Raw genomic sequence first — 18,533 nt, 5'->3', positions numbered from 1 at the left:
GCTCATTCTTTTTCTTTACCACTGGCGTCCCATTGGGGATTTATATACGATGACCTAAACTGCAAATGAACAAAGGCATCTTTGTACGGAACATATATGCTTAAGGACGGGGGTGGCACCTTGCAATCCAGTATAAGTAAGGGGTGGTCAATAGCTGAGCTATCTCAGGAGCAGAGACCAGACAGAATCTGAGAGTCACAAACCAGTCCCTGTAAGCAAGCTACACAAGGCCTTTTGCTGAAGCAAGTTATTTCTTCCTCTGCCCAGATCTAACTGTGCAGCTAGCCCACTCCTTCCCATCGATGCAGGAGAGGGATGAGTGGCCCAGCAGCAGTTTCTCTCCCTCTGATGCATGATCTGGCAATGTGGGTAACCTGTGTAGGGAAGTAAGATGACTCCTTATAGATACCCTATTGCTCCCTTGCATGGATACACAGCTGGGCTCTCAGTTGATCCCTAAGGGATGTTCCAGGCTGTATGCCAGCTGTCCCCAAGGAGTCCATCAACTCTTCTTTTACAGCTCAGCCACATGGTCACCCAGCCCCCACTTCTTGTGACACTCCTCAATATAATTTTCTTCTTCTTTTGACTCTGTAACTGAAGAGAAAGTTTCCCCTTTTAATTCTCTCTAAAGGGAATTTTGGTTTACAAAAAGAAAAGAAGAAAGCTTTCCCCTCTTCTTTAGAACAGAACAACACTGTTACCCCTTTCCACCCAGGCAACTAGCCAAAAATACAGGGTCTTATAGGTTGTCTCAGTTAGGAGGAGAAATTGGTGAGAGTCAGGTGGTTCTATGATGCAGTCTTGTTTATTTACAATGTTTTCCTGAACACAGGATGAACCAAACAACAGGAGACTGTACTTGCTCACAGGGCCAATCCTCTTTCAGCCAGCAGCACACGCTTCTCCAAGGGCCACATACCATGTTTCCAGGCTGCATGTGCTCGGCTTGCTTTCTGCTTCTCTCCGGCCTTAGCTACATGGTGGGGTAAAGCGCCCTATGAGCGTGGGATTTCTAAAGCACACCAACATGTTGCTCATTAATTGGTCTGTGTAGACCCCAGTGGCGCACTTGAATGCAGTGCTGGTTCAAACAGCACCACATTAAAGTGCCCAAGGAAACCTTTAGTGCACACCAGCAGGGTCTACACGGACCAAGTAATGCGCAGCATATCAGTGGGTTTTAGAAATCACACCCCTGCGGTGCTCACTGCACCTCTGGGTAGACAAGCCCTCAGTCCCTCTCTCTGTGCCATGTCTCCTGCTTCTCTTACACACAGCCCCTCTCTGATCAAACAATACCCAGCAAAGCCCTCCACCCACATGGTACTAATTTTGTGGTGGGCTGGTGGGAGCTACTGTAAAGGAGCCTGTCTCCCAGGCAGCAGCGCTCACTCACCAGCCTCCACGATGCTTCATCCAACCACAACAATACAGAGCTTGTGACATAGCCTGGTTTCCTTCTCGTCATCTGAGCCACGTCCATGTGCATTATAGGAGGGCAGCAATTGCAATACCTAATACTGTATGATATATTTCAGTGCAGGATAAAGTAGCTACCGCAGGCAGCCCAGCCAATTGGGCTGTCAACAATACTAATAGCCTCCTGGTGTCAACATTACAGTTGCCAATGCACAGTTGTAGAGCACTTGCAATTCTCATTGATTCCTATGAGAGTTTTCAGCAGATACTCAGCACCTGTCAGGGTTCAGCTGGCTATTACTTTGTACTGAAATTTACCACAGAGCTAATGATGTTGGTTTCTATTTTTTTTTAAACCCAGTTACTATTGATCACTTTTTACCTATACACCTGTGCTGGGCTACAGCTATGCTTGTGGTTTTATATACAGCCTAAGGTAGTGCTGTGATTGTGCCAGCACTGAACTTTGAATTGCTATGTCATTCATTGGTTTCAATGGCTCTTCTTAATCGTTTCTATCCTTTTTTCCCCTCTCTAGTACTGCTGCTCGGACACCGTGCATCTCGAAGCTCAGCTGCAGGGCTAGTCTTCTGGGTCATTTGCTAAACCTACAACTACAGAGTGCTATAAACAAGACCATAAAACAGAACACTTTATACTTTGAGAGTCAGAATAAATAACAAGTAAACGATTATCTTCTTGCTGCATTCAACTGGTGGGAGTTGGCCTTGTCTGATTGTACCTTGAACACCACCAATTTGATCGGGAACATGGAGTCTCCTGCGACAAAAAAAAGTTTCAGGTTTAGACAAATGTTTTCTGAAAGGTTCTGAATTGCATACTGCACTGTACAGTTTGATTTCATCCTATTCTGAGTTACAGAACAGGTTTCTCCCTAGAGGCATGAGCAATGACCAACAACTGGGAGGCTTTGAGTTCTAGTCTCAATATTTTCACTGACTTATTTTAATAATACTCTGAGAGTAGGGTTTTCCAAAGTACACAGCACTGACCTAATTCTGCTCCCATTGAAGTCAATTGAAATTTTAGCCTTCAGGGGGAGCCAGGTTAGGCCAGCCCTGGGCACTTCTGAAAATCCCCCCCTGCATTTGAAGGTCATGATTCAGGATAGCCCCCAAACACATGCCTAACTCTAAGTCAGTGGGACTCAAGCATGTGCTTAAATGCTTTCTTCAATAACGATGCTTTCCTCCACACTACCCTATAGTGAGGCAGTGATTGATAAAACCACTCAGGGAAAGGAATTCAAAGGAGCTGAAAATCTTGTCAATCCTCCCTCAGATTGTGTGGTTTTTCTGTTGTACTCATTAACTTTTTCATATTTAATAAGTAAGACTGATTCTTAAAAAAAAATTATTTTCCCAGCCCTGGAAATTGGATTTTCCCTATAGCTCAGACATGGCAGCCTTTTTTAACTCCTCTGCAAGAGAATGTAATTTTTTGGGATAATTTCAAGCATGTTGCATTATTTCACTATGGGGGATACCTAGATGCTAAATTTGGAGGATGACCACTAAATTAATTGTGTTTATTAGTGCATGAAATAAAAATAAAATTAGAGTCAAAGCAGCATTATCTACATGATGGTTTCTTAAAACCTTCATTTATTATTTGTATTACTGTAGGGTCTAGGAGTCCTACTCATAGACCACTGTGCAAGGCACTGTGCAAACACCAATCTAGAACATGGTCCCTATCCCATATATAGGTCATCATGGGCTGCATTCTCTGGAACATGAAGCCTGTTTTGTGATGTTTCCCCTGGTGCAAGGCAGACTTGAAAATGGCAGGGTGGATCTTACCATTCAAGGCTTCTCTCTTCTCGGGTATAAGATCATTGGGTAGTATGGGATGCCCATACCATCAGTGTAATGCTCTTGACTGCCAACATGGGGGAGTGGCCAAGGAAAGGGGTTATGGCCAATTTGTCCTTATAGGACTAATCTAAAGCTCCCAAGCACTAGAACTAGGGGAGCATAATGGTAGTTCAAAACCACCTCTGCTAAACCTGCTGGGCTTCAACAAATGTTTGTTCTGCAGAGCAGCCAGGATCTGGGCCACTATCTGGCTAAACTAAGGTTCAGAAAACCTGAAAAGTGGAATTCCAAATTCCCATAAAGAACACAAGTCTCGAAGGGTTTGATCTGGTTATAATTTAGAAAAAACAAAACCCTGATAGCTTAAAGATTTCTGATCTCACTGAGATATGAGCAGTAATCCAAATGTGAGCAGAGTTCTAAGGGAAGAGGTCCAATGTTGGGTGTTTCATAGTTACTCACAGTGGCTAAATACAGACAGGGTGTAAGTGAGTGCAACTGCACTGCCTTAAAATATTTCCAGTACCTGAATTGGTGATGACTAAATCTAATTCATCCCCCTGAAAAAAAAATTCTCTTGAAAATACAATATATATGTCAATGTCTCTTTCAAATAACCCCCAAAGTATCATTTTAATAACTCCTAGGTGTTTAATTTCTATTGTCTCTCTTTTTATTTTATCAAGCCCAGACCAACACAAAACCAATCCATTCACAATCACTGGCAGCCCTAAGAAAAACAACAAAATCTTTGTTAAAGATTGAGCTATCATCCATATGATCCCCATGCTGTTCCACTGGACTAGGTTCTAATGAGACACGCTCAGTAAGATGAGGGCTTTTCAAATTATTAGGAAGAACATTCTCAAGCAAAAACATATTTATTTGTTCCAGCCCTGAGGCAAAATGCCATTTTGGCGTTTAAATAATGACAACCAATTTACAAGATACTTGTAATCTCAAACCAGTTGCCCACAAGCTATTTTAAAAAAATTGCACACTATTCAGCAGAATGTGAGTGGCATGCAGAAGCAGAAAGACAACTGCAGAGCAGAGAGAAAATGGAGAATTGGACCAAGAGACTTTATGATATTAATCGACAAGTAGCTGTAAATTAAAAAAAAAGGGATTTAAAAGTACATTTCAAATTAAAACATTTCTCTTCAGTCCTGCTGTCTTCAGACCTGCAAGCTTTAATCCATGGCTTCCTGATACTATCTTCTTGATCCAATTTTTTCTTTTGGAGCTGAAACTTGCAGATTGCAGCTGTTTGAGCAAACGTGTCTCTTTTGAAATGCATTTCTTCTTCCTGAGGCTTGGTCTACACTACAGACTTATGTCGATATAACTCTCGCTCAGGGGCGTGGAAAATCCACACCCTGAGCAACGCTGTTATACCCACCTAGCAGGGGTGGCTCTAGGAATTTGGCCGCCCCAAGCACGCCGGTCCCGCAGCTCCGGGGGACCTCTTGCAGACGTGACTGCGGAGGGTCCGCTGGTCCCGCGGCTCTGGTGGAGCATCCGCAGCCATGCCTGCGGGAGGTCCACCGGAGCCACGGGACCAGCGGACCCTCCGCAGTCATGCCTGCGGGAGGTCCACCGGGTCCGCTGGTCCCGCGGCTCTGGTGGACCTCCCGCAGGCATGACTGCAGAAGGTCCGCCGGAGCCGCCTGCCGCCCTGCCGGCAAAATGCCGCCCCAAGCGCGCGCTTGGCGCGCTGGGGTCTGGAGCCGGCCCTGCCACCTAGCCCCAAGTGTAGACAGTACTATGTTGACAGGAGAGCTTCTTGCGTCGACATAGCTACCGCCTCTCAGGGAGGGAAACTCTTCATCGGCATAGGTAGCATCTTCACTAAGTGCTACAGTGGCGCTGCTGCTCCACTGTATGTGTAGAGAAGCCCTGAGTAATATGAGGTGTATGTTTAAGAAAGAGATGGGCCTGAAATGGAACAAGACATCTAATCATCTTTGTATTTTGGAGCAGCTTGGATCTGAATTGTGCAGCTCAGCTCCACTCTGATTTATATTTATTATTACTAATTATATTAATTACAGCAGTGCCTAGGTGCCAACCATTAATGAGGCCCCATTGTGCTAGCTGTTTTACAAACATAAATGAGTAGACAGTTTCCGGCCTAAAGAGCTTACAATCTAAACAGAGGGGGCAGATATAGGGTATCCTTTAAATTGCCATAGAGGATGCTTAGGTCTTTAATCTTTGACACACACACATCCCGACGTGCCTAGGTATGCTTAATCCTGCTTCAGTGTGCAATGGCTGGACTAGATGACCTCTTGAGATGCCTTCCAACCCTACATTTCTGTGACTGTATGAAACTCACCTTTGCACCGGTGGGAGTTATGCACTTGTTCTGTCTCTTACGAAAAGTTCAAGAGGATTTAATGAAGAGTGATCACCTCTCTATAGAATTTTAAAACCAACCAATAGAATTCTATAGCTGGGATATAATTCTCTATTAAATTCTATAGGTTTCTGAGGGCAGGTCCATACTCACCGCGTGGGTCGACGCGGTGAGTTCGACTTCACAGAGTTCGAACTATCGCGTCTGATCTAGACGCGATAGTTCGAACTCCGGAAGCGCCACGATCGACTCCAGTACTCCACCACTGCAAACGGCGGTGGTGGAGTCGACGGGGGAGCCGTGGAGTTCGACCCCGCCGCGTCTGGACTTGTGAGTAGTTCGAATTAGGGTACTTCGAATTCAGTTATGCTATTCCCGTAGCTGAATTTGCGTACCCTAATTCGAACCCCCTTTTTAGTGTGGACCAGGCCTGAGTAATTTCTGTAGAACCTCCTTGCTTTCATGCCAATTACATTGTATAGGACTTTTACATGAAAGAGAGAATAAACGTTTTGTGTTGCCTCTTAAGCAGATTCTCCAAATTGTCACATGTACAAATTATGAGTTCTCTCTGATGTTATGAAGTTGTTATGAAATTGTTGTACCATGGAATGCCTCCATATGGATGTGGAATTACCGCCAACTGAGGGACAACAGTCAGTTGTTAAACCTCTAGCTGACGTAGAAAGGCTCCAGGATTCTGAAAAGATGTCATGAGGAGCAGGGGAAGGACCCTGGACACCCAGAGGGACTCGTCTCATGCCCAAAGAACTCTCCAGAGTGGTGAGGAAACTGAGGCAGGAAAATACAAAGAGGTGTGTTTACTATTTTGTCTAGAGCTGCGTATCTCTTATGCTAAGTAAAACGCTATTGAGTTTAGAACCCTGCGCAAAGCCTATTGGTGGGTCTGTCTGCTTTCACGGTCACGTGACCCTGAAGAGTTGAACTATAAACCCAGAGTGCCCACATGGCTGGAGTTCTGCTTGAGCTACAGGAGAGCTTGAGGGTTCAGCACTTGTTCCAGAGGCTAGGCAGTTTGATTGTGGGGTCCCAGCTCTCAGGAGGAGATGCCAGACAGAGGATCTGCCCCCTGAAAGTGTGCCTGAAGACTCCAGCCAGGAACAGTGCCTGGACTGTGCTCAGACTCTGGAGGCGTAAAAAACAGCCTGGTGAGTGTTCGGGTAGAGGGGACTTTAACAGGGCTGTGTGCGTGACAGCTCTGAAAACAAGATCTAGTGAAAAGACTACTTAGGGATCAGGTAAATTGTAACTTTACTATACATAAAATCTTATTTTTACTAACTTCCGTTTCTCATCAATGCTTAACTCAATTCTGTCCCTTACTCTTGCTGTACGTTTAATCTTTAACCAGTTTGCAATTTCTTAATTTCTTTGAAACCAGATACTTTGTTTTCTTCTTTTCTGGTTGCAATTGGTCAGTGTGAGGTTTTCAGTTTCAAAATACCCTGGTACTGTGTATATCAATCCATTTCCCCAATATGTCATACAACAGTGACATGGTACATCTGACATTTTATCTACCTACCTACCTACCCGGCAACAACTATTTATTTATACATAATGCACCTGATTCTGACCTCATTTATCCTGCTGAAAATCAGGAGTAACAACTGAATTTAGGGGAGTTATCACATATACTCAGTGAAAATAAAGGGGAGAATCAAGACTACTGATTCCTTTGGGTTTCACAGCTTCCAAATAGCACTGGCATTGAACAAATCAAGCTAGTTGGTCCAAGTTAGTTTGTTCTATATACTCCAGAGGTAACATGCAAAATATTACCCTCAACTTTCACTCTTGGTATTTAAAAATAAACCAAAAGACTCAACTGTAGGGTCCCTTTTGGTGATAAATTAGCACAGCTGGATACAACCAGTTTAATGCAATTTTAATGTGATAAATTGCTAAAGTGATTGGATTCAGTGAGATGTAAACTATTAGACTCAATAAGTACACAGAGAGCATTTCACCTTGCACTTGTGCTCACCAGAATTAAGCATAATGTCTCTTTGTTACTCCAGTTAACTAGAGAAGACATATAATTAATCAGAGATGGAGAGAAAGATTTGGAATCTTGCTCTGATCTAGCTGAACAGGCCACTAGAATATTTCCTCCTTCTTTGGTAGCTCATATTCTTAGCTTTCTTTTAAGAAATCTCTTTCAAGTCAACTGGCAGCATCTAGGGATCTTTAGTACTGGTGTGTCCATCATTTTCAAATTAATATTGATTTTCCTTATTTTAACAAACTCAGACATAGGGTCAAGGAAGTCTGTGTTAACGCAACATGGGCTGACTCTTCTGCCTGTGACAACACTAATTTAGACTCCCTTTTACCCAGTTCCTGATAGGAAAATTACCCCAGCCCTTTACACATCACTTCTGAATTTGACCTTTACAATATGTCCATTGTCCTGGCATCCATGCTTTTGCAGGTGCATTGAAAGCTGAGGATGTGGAATGTCTAAGGCACCCTATATCCAGACTAGACCATGTTCTTTCTAAGTCTGTATACTTTGCTCCATGCATGATATCTAACTTGTCATGCCACAGAAGTGTTGAGGCATCTCTTTTGCAGTAAGCCATTTAGAACTCTTGAGCCTGATCCTCAGCCAGCGCAAATTGCTCTAGCTCCACTGACTGAAGCTCCACTGATCTCGGTTTACACTAGCTGAACATCTAGTCCCTTGGGCTTGATCCTGCTACCACAGAAATCAATGGAAAAACTCCCATTGACTTAAGCAGGATACGCCCTTTTGACATTGACCCCCTTTTTAGCGGTGGAAATTGCTTCTGTGCTGCTGCAAGAATAAGCTTCTAACCATTCCTTCATTTTTAAAGGATTTATTCTATGTTGAACATGGAAATTAGAACTAAAATTCCCATAAGTGGAATGTTAGTATGATTCACCACCAAAATATGCCATTTAAAGGCACACTTTCCAATCCAATGCCCCTGTGCTTGGAAGTCTAGTCTTGGCTTTAAGTCCACCCTGTGGTCTATAATCATTTGATGATAATTCAGCTTTTACCCTCTTCAAAGTCTACTCTCTCATCATCTGATAGCTGATCATTTCTTATGGTTATTTAACTAGAGTGTATGTACTTGTGAAACAATGTTGGCTTACATTTTGTGCACTCTGGGATGCTGATTTTATTTGCCTTAACTTTTCATCATGTGTCATTTGACAAATATTCCTTTAAAGCATACCTTGTAAAAGCTTCCTATTTATCTTTGATACAGTTCATGACATCTTCTCTTACTTACTGGTTCCTGGTTTGTTATTGTTTCTACAGGTAAGCTTTGTTGGTATGAAGGCAAAATAAATTGCCACCTTTTATTGTATTTTAAATGCTTTGCTCATTTTTCCTGGTACATTTTCTTCAAAATAAATTCAGCAAATCTTCTTCGACTTAATATACAGCTCTTTAAATTTGAAAACCCTAGAGAAAATACCTTGAACTATATTTTGTAAAAGCTTTTACTAACCTATAAAATTGGAGGCACTGATATATAACCTCTTAATCCTGTCAGGTTTGCAAGATTTGAACCAGATTGTGCCATTTAGTTGAGATTATGATGCTATAGGTTGCTCAGACAGAACCTACTCCTAGAAGCATCCCTACTAGAGCTTGTCAAAAACTTTTCAACAGAACTGGTTTCCACTGAAAAATGCTGTTTGGTCAAAATAAATATGTTTCATAAGAACGTGTTGATTTTGAGGAAATTATCAATGGAAAAAATTTGGAACAATTTGAAATTGAAATGGGGTATTTCATTTCAACTTTCTCATTGAGTTTTCACTTTTGTATACATTATATTATATTTTTACATTATCTGAATGAAACATTTAATTCAGGGTGCATTATTGTTCACAATTTCCATTCCATTCAAAATGTCAACTTTTTGTCCCAGTTGGGGACTATAACAAATTTTGAAATGTCAGAATTTCCCCTGGGATAGAAATTCCATTTTCTAGCCTTCGGCAAATCTGTAAATCTGCAAAGTCATAAGCATCCTCTATTCCCACTGACTTCACCTTAGAGCAGATGCTCAGCTCCTTGGAGGATCAGGCCCTAGCCGGCATAAAGAAATATTTCCATAGGATTCCTCAAACATACATCCTCAGGGCTCCATTCAATACAGATTTACTTGGTCTCTTCTGCAGTGTCTTTATTATTTTTAAAAGCTGTTTGTATGAGAAGGGTTAACAAAAGAATTATGTGTGTGCACAGGTCTCCTGGGAGTGTAGTCTAGTGGTTATAGCATGGGACTGGACATCAGAACTAAGTTCCTTACTCAGCCAGCACGTCAGGCTTTGGCTTAACTTATCTATGTATATAATTGCCAATCTTCCAGGAGATTTGTGAGGGTTAATTAATCTTTGCAGAGTAAATTGAGGGTGACATTCTCCTTTGTACAAAAATTAGCACAAGGCCTATACACTACTTCAGTCCCACATAAGCCCATGACCCTGATATTCTCCTGTGCTGAGATCTGGTTATGGCTCCCTGATTCTCTGGGCTGATTTGTACCACCCCTGTCATAGCTTAGAGAGGCCTAGGGGATGCTGTAACCTAAGCCATCTGGTAACAGTCCCCAAGGGACCATATACCAGTTAGGAATTACCAAAGTGCTACAGCCTCCATGGACTAGCTCTGTAATTGTTCCATAGTCAAAGGAGTGAGAGGACTCCCCTCTTCCATCTTCATGCAGCTGCCAAGCACCCAGCTTAGCTCATAGAGCTGGCTGCCTGGCTAATGGTTTGGCCCTGGATGACTAGAGTACTGCACATGAGCCTCGCTGTAGGATTTGGAGTTGGCACTGGTGTTTCTTGTTGCAAACTCTCCTCTGACTGCTTCTCCTCTTCCTAGCTAACACGGAGTTTTTGAACATTGTAATGTGAAGTTGCTAAGCAGTGCCACGGCTACAGAAGTCAGTTAGATCAGCAGTAGTTTTAAAAATGACACTTTTGGGAATGCAAGAGCTTCTCAAGCTGCTCTTTTTTTGATTGCTACACATTTGCTCCGACTAGAGCTCAGCTCAATCTGCCAAAAAGTATTCACTGGTATTCTCACAAAACAAAGCAGCTGATTGGCATTGCTAATATTCACAACCTCTTTTGTTTACTTATACTTGGACAGACTGGTGAGTTATCACTAGTGTTATCATTGCTGAATAATGAACAACTGTTTCCCAGTTCATAGCATCCCTTTACATCCTTAGATAATGGTGGGTTCCGAATCCACAAACCCTGTCCCTTAGAACCAAAGCAGTGTAGTCACTTAGGCCATGTCTACACCACCGCCAGATCGATGCTCTGGCAATCAATGCAGTGGGAGTCAATTTAGTAGGTCTAGTGAAGACCCACTAAATCGATGGCAGAGCACTCTCCCATCCACTCCAGTACTCCACCCAGAATGAGAAGAGTAAGGTAAGTCAACGGCAGAGTGCCTCCCGTTGGCCCAGCGTGGTGTAGACACCACAGTAAGCCAACTTAAGCTACGTCAACTCCAGCTATGTGAATAATATAGCTGGAGTTGCATAACTTAGGTTGACTTACCACGGTAGTGTAGACATAGCCTCATAGATAGTTAAAAACTATCCACTACAGGGAGATCCACGCTGCTGCAATCGATGAAGCAGGGATCAGTTTAGTGGGTCTAGTGAAGACCTGCCAAATCAATGGCAGAGTGCTCTCTGATTGACCCCGGTACTCCAGCTCCCCAAGAAGATTAAAGTAAGTCGACTGGAGAGTGTCTTCCACCGATGCAGTGCAGTGAAGACACTGGGGTAAGTCGACCTAAGCTACGTCAACTCTAGCTATGTTATTCATGTAGCTGGAGTAGTGTAATTTAGGTCATCTTACCCCCATAGTGAAGATAAGCCCTTGGTCAAAGACTGGTATAGGTAGGTGCAACTGTACTCAAACCTATGGAGTCATTCACCTTTCAAGGGTGAATTTGGCCCTTTATCATATGTTTGCAACGTGACAAACCCTCTATATAGATTCAGTCCCAAATACATTTTGTCTCACTCTAATCTCTAGCGCCTTACTACCTGTCCCTCTTGTTTTATTTCCCACCAGGTCACCAGAGTGTAGACGTTTAGTCAGAGCTGAGACACAAACCTGCTGCACTTGCTGTTCTCTGCCTAGGATTTTAGATCTTTTGTGGTCAAGACACCGAAATCTTGCATTTGATACTCTTCCTTTTCCCGGATATAGCACCTTGGGCACAAGGTAAATACAAGGACTGGGCTGCAACATGAACTGTATCTGCATAGACAACAGCAATAAAGTAGAGTGTAAATGCTGGAGGTCACTTGTGTACCAATCCCTTCTGCATGAAAGTGCCTCCCTTTTATACCTTCCTTCCCATCCCCGTCACGTTTGCTTAGATATTGAGGGCAGAAAGGGAAAAAAACTAGGGCAAAGATGCAGAGGAGAAAGACATAAGCAAGGTGTAATGCAGGAAGTTTCTTCCTAGAACACAGCTACATCTTGAGCGGGAAATTTGTTGAAACATCACTGTGAGTGTACTGGGCCTGGGGAAAGAAAGTGTGGTGAGAAGGAGGAGATTTTGGAGTCTCTTCTGTCCTCAATATGCACCTGTACAGTAACTCTTCCATACTAATGAGAATCGAGTATGCAATAATCAAGGAGAGAACAGGGCCCTAGAAATAACTTAGTTCAGCAAAAAAGTCCAGCCTATTTTTAGTGTGCTAGCATAAAACAGAAGCAAAGACAGAATTTCTCTTCTGTAGGCAATCGGTTCACAGATTATGTCACTAGAAGACTAAAGGCTTGTCCAGAATTGTGTGTCTCCTTCCTAACTTCACACCACTGTGCACTAGCATTAAAGTTCAGGTCCATTAGAAAAACATTTTCCAATAAATGGTTAATATATATCCACTACTGGAAACCTTAGGTAGAGTATAAAGCTCACACTGTTACATTTATTAGAAATGGGCCTGGTATTTCCTATTGATTTACTTGTACTTAATGGTCTTATTACTAGGTATCAATATGCAGCTCTAAGGATGAGATTTGAGTACAGCTTTAATTAGTTTACTTTAATGAGGTAAACTATTCTTCACCTTTCCAGGGGAGCCATTAGTTGCACTCTGCTGGCTTTCCAGCAACCACAACTGCTACTTCAATCTGTGAATCTTCAATCTCCTATTGCATGGTGTATTCATAACTACAGGAGATATAATACAATGTGCACCAAAAGAAAAAGAATGTAACTCTGGTCAAAATGACACCTTAGCTGTGAACTGAGTAGGCCAGCAGCAAATTGAGGGTAACATTCAGTGACTAGAGAGAGGTTACCCTCAGTTTACTTCTCAGAAATGTCACCCCATTTTTATCTAGCTTTGGCTCTATCATGAGGCCTGCTGGATGCTCTCTGATCCCTGGGATTGTGTGTCCAATACATTTTGGGGGTACTTTATGCTTTGAACTCGACACGAATACCTTAGGCAGCCTGCATGCGGTGAGGTGTGGACAGCATTTTCCTAGGTAGAATAGGCTGATGTCTGAAGTTTTTATGGCCAGACCATACTGGAGTGGTACAGAGCTGCACTAACCCAGAGAAACTCAGGAAAGCAGGCACAATTAATCCCAGATCTCTATAGCCCAGAGGAGATGTAGCAGGTGCTTCCCTCTGCAGCTGGGCTGCTCTGTTGATCATTATCGAGGTCAGTGTGGGTCTCTAGTAAAGAGGATTAAAAATGGGGAAAAAAATTAAAAATTACAAAGAAGTCCAGACTTTGAAGTTGGTTCCACTTCACAAGGTTCAAAAGGGAACACTTTTTCATGGTATAGATTCTTTTTTCAAAACATGTTTTTGAAAATTTTTGAATTTTCAAAATTTCAAATTTTTTTGTTTTCCTCTCACTTTCCTCCCCTCTGCAACCAAGAGCAATAAAATGAACTATGTCCAGGCTTATTTTGTTTCTCCATTTTTCTTTTAGCTACTCTTTAATTTTTCCAAGGAGAAGGACTTGGAAAAGTTACAGAGCTGAAAAATGTAAAAGAAAAATGAAAGAGTAAAATAACCCTAGGCAGCATTTATTCTACTGTAGTCAGTGGCAAAAAGGAAAAAAAGGGGAAATAATTAAAAGTGAAATTTCTGGTTTCTGGTTCCAGAAAATTTTTTAAAAAAGGTGAAAGGGACATTTGTTGTCCAAAAAAGATTTTGAATAAAATATGAGCCATGCTACTCCCTAGGGGTCCCTCAAAACAGCCCAGGGAGTGCAATTGTTGAGTGGATGGGAGTTTTTCCTGTACATGGACTAAGGGCTAGATCAGTAAAGGTAGTTAGTGGAGTTAGCCACCTAGGCACTTTTGAAAAACCTACCAGGGTGCCTAGCTGCATCTTTAGGTGCCTAAATACATGTAAAAATCTGGCCCTTACTAAAAACTGTGAAAGAACCTCAGTATTTGGTCCAATTTATTATGAATAAATAATAATAAGTTTCTGAAGGGTTCCCTTTTTTGGAAAATGTCTCACTACTGCAAAAATTTATATCTTAAAAAAACCCTCAGCAATGAAAATGATATTACTGACAGAGAGTCATGAAATAAAGAATGATCAAATAATTCCAAGCCTCATCATCAATTAAACTGTAAAGTTAGCCACAGTGGTTCATTTCAGGGCACCTGCATGCATTTAATTGAGTGACTGTTTTAATTTTTTATTGTTTAAAACCACTTAGCCACTTATTAAAAGCCTATGCTTGCTTTGTAGCTTGTGTATAAATCTCCTCACTGACCTGCAATGTGAGTTGCATATTTCTTCAAGATACACAGACTCTGTAAGAGTAAAAATCCCCAGTATTAAGCTACGAAGTTGCCCTTATGTTTTCAACAGAATTGCACTCAAGAACTGAGGATTCAGCTCCATAGCCATTCACCTTCAGGAGAAAAGCTCTGTTTCTACTGTACAATCCTGACTAGAATGCCTTTCAGAAAACCAATAGAGGGCCCTGATCCTGCATTCTCTGCACATCCATAGAAGTCAAAGGGTGCTTTGGATGTACAAAGAATGCAGGGTCAGGCCCTAAATCTTCCAGTAAAGAATTTTTAATTGTGTATGCCCGAAGAAAGTGCACCGCTCTGTTTCACTCTACTTTAATGAGCTTGTTTTTCTTTAAGGCATTTCTATGCTTTAATGCATCTCATAAATACAGCTTCAGATGAAATAATGCAGTTCGAGATCAGGATCATTTTCAAAATAGGCTGAGCGTGGGTAGCGCCTCCTGTTGCATCAAACTTCCTGAAAGCCTGGACTACTGGGTAAAACAATACATACTGGTACTGCTAGCTTACCTATTTAGTTATCTTTACTGATAATAAGCAAGTTTATTACAGTAATGCCAGGGATCCACCAAGATCAGAGCCTCCCCAAAGAGTTTACAATCAAATTAGGCAAGACAGACAAAGGATAGGGAAAAGGGTTATATGGAATAGTTTGTATGTTGTACCATTAGCTGTCTATCTTCGGTTACTATTGCTATTATCTGAAAAGAGCTATAGTTATATTTCAGTTTGAGACGGTTGAAAACTGGGCAGTCCAGAGAAGAAACACTTGGAAGAGAAGTTCTCAGTAAGACCCAGATTCAACAACACACTTCAATACATGCTTAAGTGCTTTGCTGAACTGGAGCCTATGTCTAGATTTCTATGTAATGCTGACCACACATAACAGAGTTAAATGCATGGTCAGAATAAGTTACTGCTTGTGTCAGGACATGATATGGGAAAGCTAAAGCAAAGGGAGATGTATGCAAAGCTCATTTGCACACTTGTATCACAAATACTCTTCTACCTCATAGCAACCTCATCAATTTTAAGTAGGGAGAGTGGGCCAGATTCTAACATCATTTACACTAGGGTAAATCTGGAATAACTTTACTGGCTTCAGCAGAGAAACTTCAGATTTATACAAGTGCAAATGAGGTCAAAATTTAGCTCTGCATTTTTAAGGTCCAGTCTGATTTAACTCCCTCAGAGGCAGTACTGCCAAACCCAACTATTCAAAAATCATGAGCCAGACTCCAAAATGTCATGAGATTGCCTTAAAAATCATTAGATTTTTAAAAATAATAAATGTTGGAATCTTTTCCTTTGCCTGCTGGTTTCTGAGCTTTTAGGGTGAACGCGGGTCATGTTTTCTAACTAATAGCAAATCACAAAAGTTAGCCACCCTGCAACTGCAAATCCCGTAGGGTTAAACCCCCAAATCTAACTCAATTCCATATCCTTTCCAACAGCTGACTCTCCTGGGAAGCAGATGTCACCCCTTGTTGGCCATGGGATCCCTGTAATGTTTTGCCACTCCCACAAGCAGCAGAGGTGTGGAACGTTCTTTTACCCACCTCTATCCTGACCCCTGCAACAAAACAGCGTACCACCAATTCAATGGCTGCTGGGATTTGTTCCTTAAAGGGACGGGCGAATAAAGCATTAGTTCACAAACAACTGAGGGCCTAGATTTCTAGTCTTTCTGTTGGCAAAAATCCCACTGGATTTCAATGGCTATTTTGCCAGTATAAGGGCTATATTCAGACCTAATTATGGGGCTTTCCTGGGCGCACAAAAGGGTGGGGTGTGCCAGGAAGCCAATTCCATCTGCCTGATCCTCGGTCCTAATGATGCTTAGAGCTGTCAACTGGTGTCCTTAATGGATCATTATAGTGGAACAGATCTCTGTTACACCCGATATTTTATCTGATACGTGCTGTATATTTGGGAAGGAGGCAGACACAGTTGCAGGGGCTGAACCCAGCTCAGATTCACCAACAGGGAGTTCCCTTATGCAAGGGAAATTCTCTGCTGACAATTTGCAGCCAGAATCCAGTTCTTTTATGCCACTTGAGTGGTGCAATTGGGCTGGATCTCAGAAAAGAATCTGGACCCACAGCTGATGACTATAGTGAAAGAGAAACAACCAAATTATAATAAAATGATGACAAAAATTGGTTGAAATGCTAATCCCTAAAGTTATGAAATCCCCACTAGAGTCAAAGCAAATCCCTGGTGTTCGATACAAGGCTAATTGTCCACATTAGATCTTTCAATGCAATTACCAGAGTTAATGTTTACGGAGATAGATTTCAGAAGGATGCTATGTAAAATTTTCTGAACTGAAGGGTTTGGGTGCAATACTAAGGCTAAGCAGAAAATCTCTAGCACAGAAGAAAATACAATTCCAACTACAACTGAGGCGTGCTCATTGGATATTTTAAAGTCTGTTCACGCTATACACAAGAAACCAGACCTTAGGAAAGAACAATCTGGATTTTGCAGGTGCAGGTGGTTGATTTCCAACTGCTATTCATTAGATCTTGTTTTATTAGCGCCATAAAAGAAATGAGTCAACAGCTTAGTCACATCAGACAGGATATGCTTCAAGCACAGCTTGACTTAAAGAATAAAGTTAAACACAGAAAAATGAAAAGTAACTGAGAAAAATCTTAATAATTTATTCTCTTAAAATACTAAGGGACGACAATGGGCTAGTTTAACAATAGCATTGCATGCTGCTCTTTTGCGAGGGAGGGGAGGATAGAGTCTGAGATTAAATTAATAAAATTGGGCACATTTATTATAAAGTAGAGATATCAAACTATCCTGATGTGAAGGAAAGATACAAATAAAAGTAAGAGGCCAATATGGCTCCACCAAGAGTTCTTTAATGATCTGAATGATCAAAAGGGAATCCTACAAAAAGTGGAAACATGAACAAATTGCTAAGGAGTACAAACGAATAGCACAAGCATGTAGGGACAAAATAAGATAGGCTAAGGCACAAAATGAGTTAAACCTAGCAAGGGCCATAAAATGGAGTAAGAAGAGGTTCTATAAATACATTAGAAGCAAGAGAAAGATGAGGGAAAATGTAGCTCTTCTACTTAGCACAGGGGTAGACAACCTATGGCATGAGTGCCAAAGGTGGCATGCAAGCTGATTTTCAGTGGCACTCACACTGCCCAGGTCCTGGTCACCAGTGTGGGGGGCTCTGCATTTTAATTTAATTTTAAATCAAGATTTTTAAACATTTTAAAACCCTTATTTACTTTACATACAACAATAGTTTAGTTACATATTATAGAGTTCTAGAAAGAGACCTTCTAAAAACGTTTAAATGTATTACTGGCACGCGAAACCTTAAATTAGAGTGAATAAATGAAGACTCGGCACACCACTTCTGAAAGGTTGCCGACCTCTGACTTAGCAGGTGAGGAGAGCTAGTAATGGACAACATGAAGAAGGCTGAAGTGTTTAATGCCTCTTTTACTTCAGTTTTCACTAAAGAGGTAAATTGTGATTAGATACTCAACACCATTAACATTAACAACAAGGGGGAAGGAACACAAGCCAAAATAGGGAAAGAACGGGTTAAAGAATATTTTGATATTAGATGTATTCAAGTCAGCAGGGCCTGATGAAATTCATCCTAAGGTATTTAGCTGATGCAATCTTGGAACCATTAATAATTATCTCTGAGAACTCCAGGAGGAAGGGTAAAGTCCCAGAGGACTGGAAAAGAGCAAACATAGTGCCCATCTTTACAAAAGGGACTAAGAGGACCTGGGGAATTATAAATCTGGCAGCCTAACTTCAATACCTGGAAAGATAATGGAACAAATTAAACAATGAATTTGTAAGCATCTGGATAACAAGGTTATAAGTAATAATCAGCATTAATTTGTCAAGAACAAATCATGCCAAACCAACCTAATCTCCTTCTTTGACAGGGTTACTGGCCTAATGGATAGAGGGAAGCTGTAGACATGATGTGCCTTGATTTTGCTGAGGCTTTTGACACAGTCCTATGTGACATTCTTATAAGAAAAACTAGGGAAATGTGGTCTAGATGAATT

At 41.6% G+C, this 18,533-nt stretch overlaps 1 long non-coding RNA gene across 2 annotated transcripts in view; it reads right to left on the bottom strand.

Moving 5' to 3' along the window:
* Nucleotides 1-961: 961 nt before the first annotated feature.
* Nucleotides 962-18,533, bottom strand: part of LOC123343914 — a 152,997-nt gene continuing 135,425 nt past the window's right edge. For both annotated transcript variants that reach the window (XR_006572402.1, XR_006572401.1), the window contains exon 4: nt 962-2,202. This is a non-coding gene — a long non-coding RNA (uncharacterized LOC123343914). The remainder of the gene's footprint in view (nt 2,203-18,533) is intronic.

The sequence above is a fragment of the Mauremys mutica genome, chromosome 11 (assembly GCF_020497125.1).
Source record: "Mauremys mutica isolate MM-2020 ecotype Southern chromosome 11, ASM2049712v1, whole genome shotgun sequence".
Lineage (NCBI taxonomy): Eukaryota > Metazoa > Chordata > Testudines > Geoemydidae > Mauremys > Mauremys mutica.
This window is presented reverse-complemented; position numbering and strand designations above follow the sequence as displayed.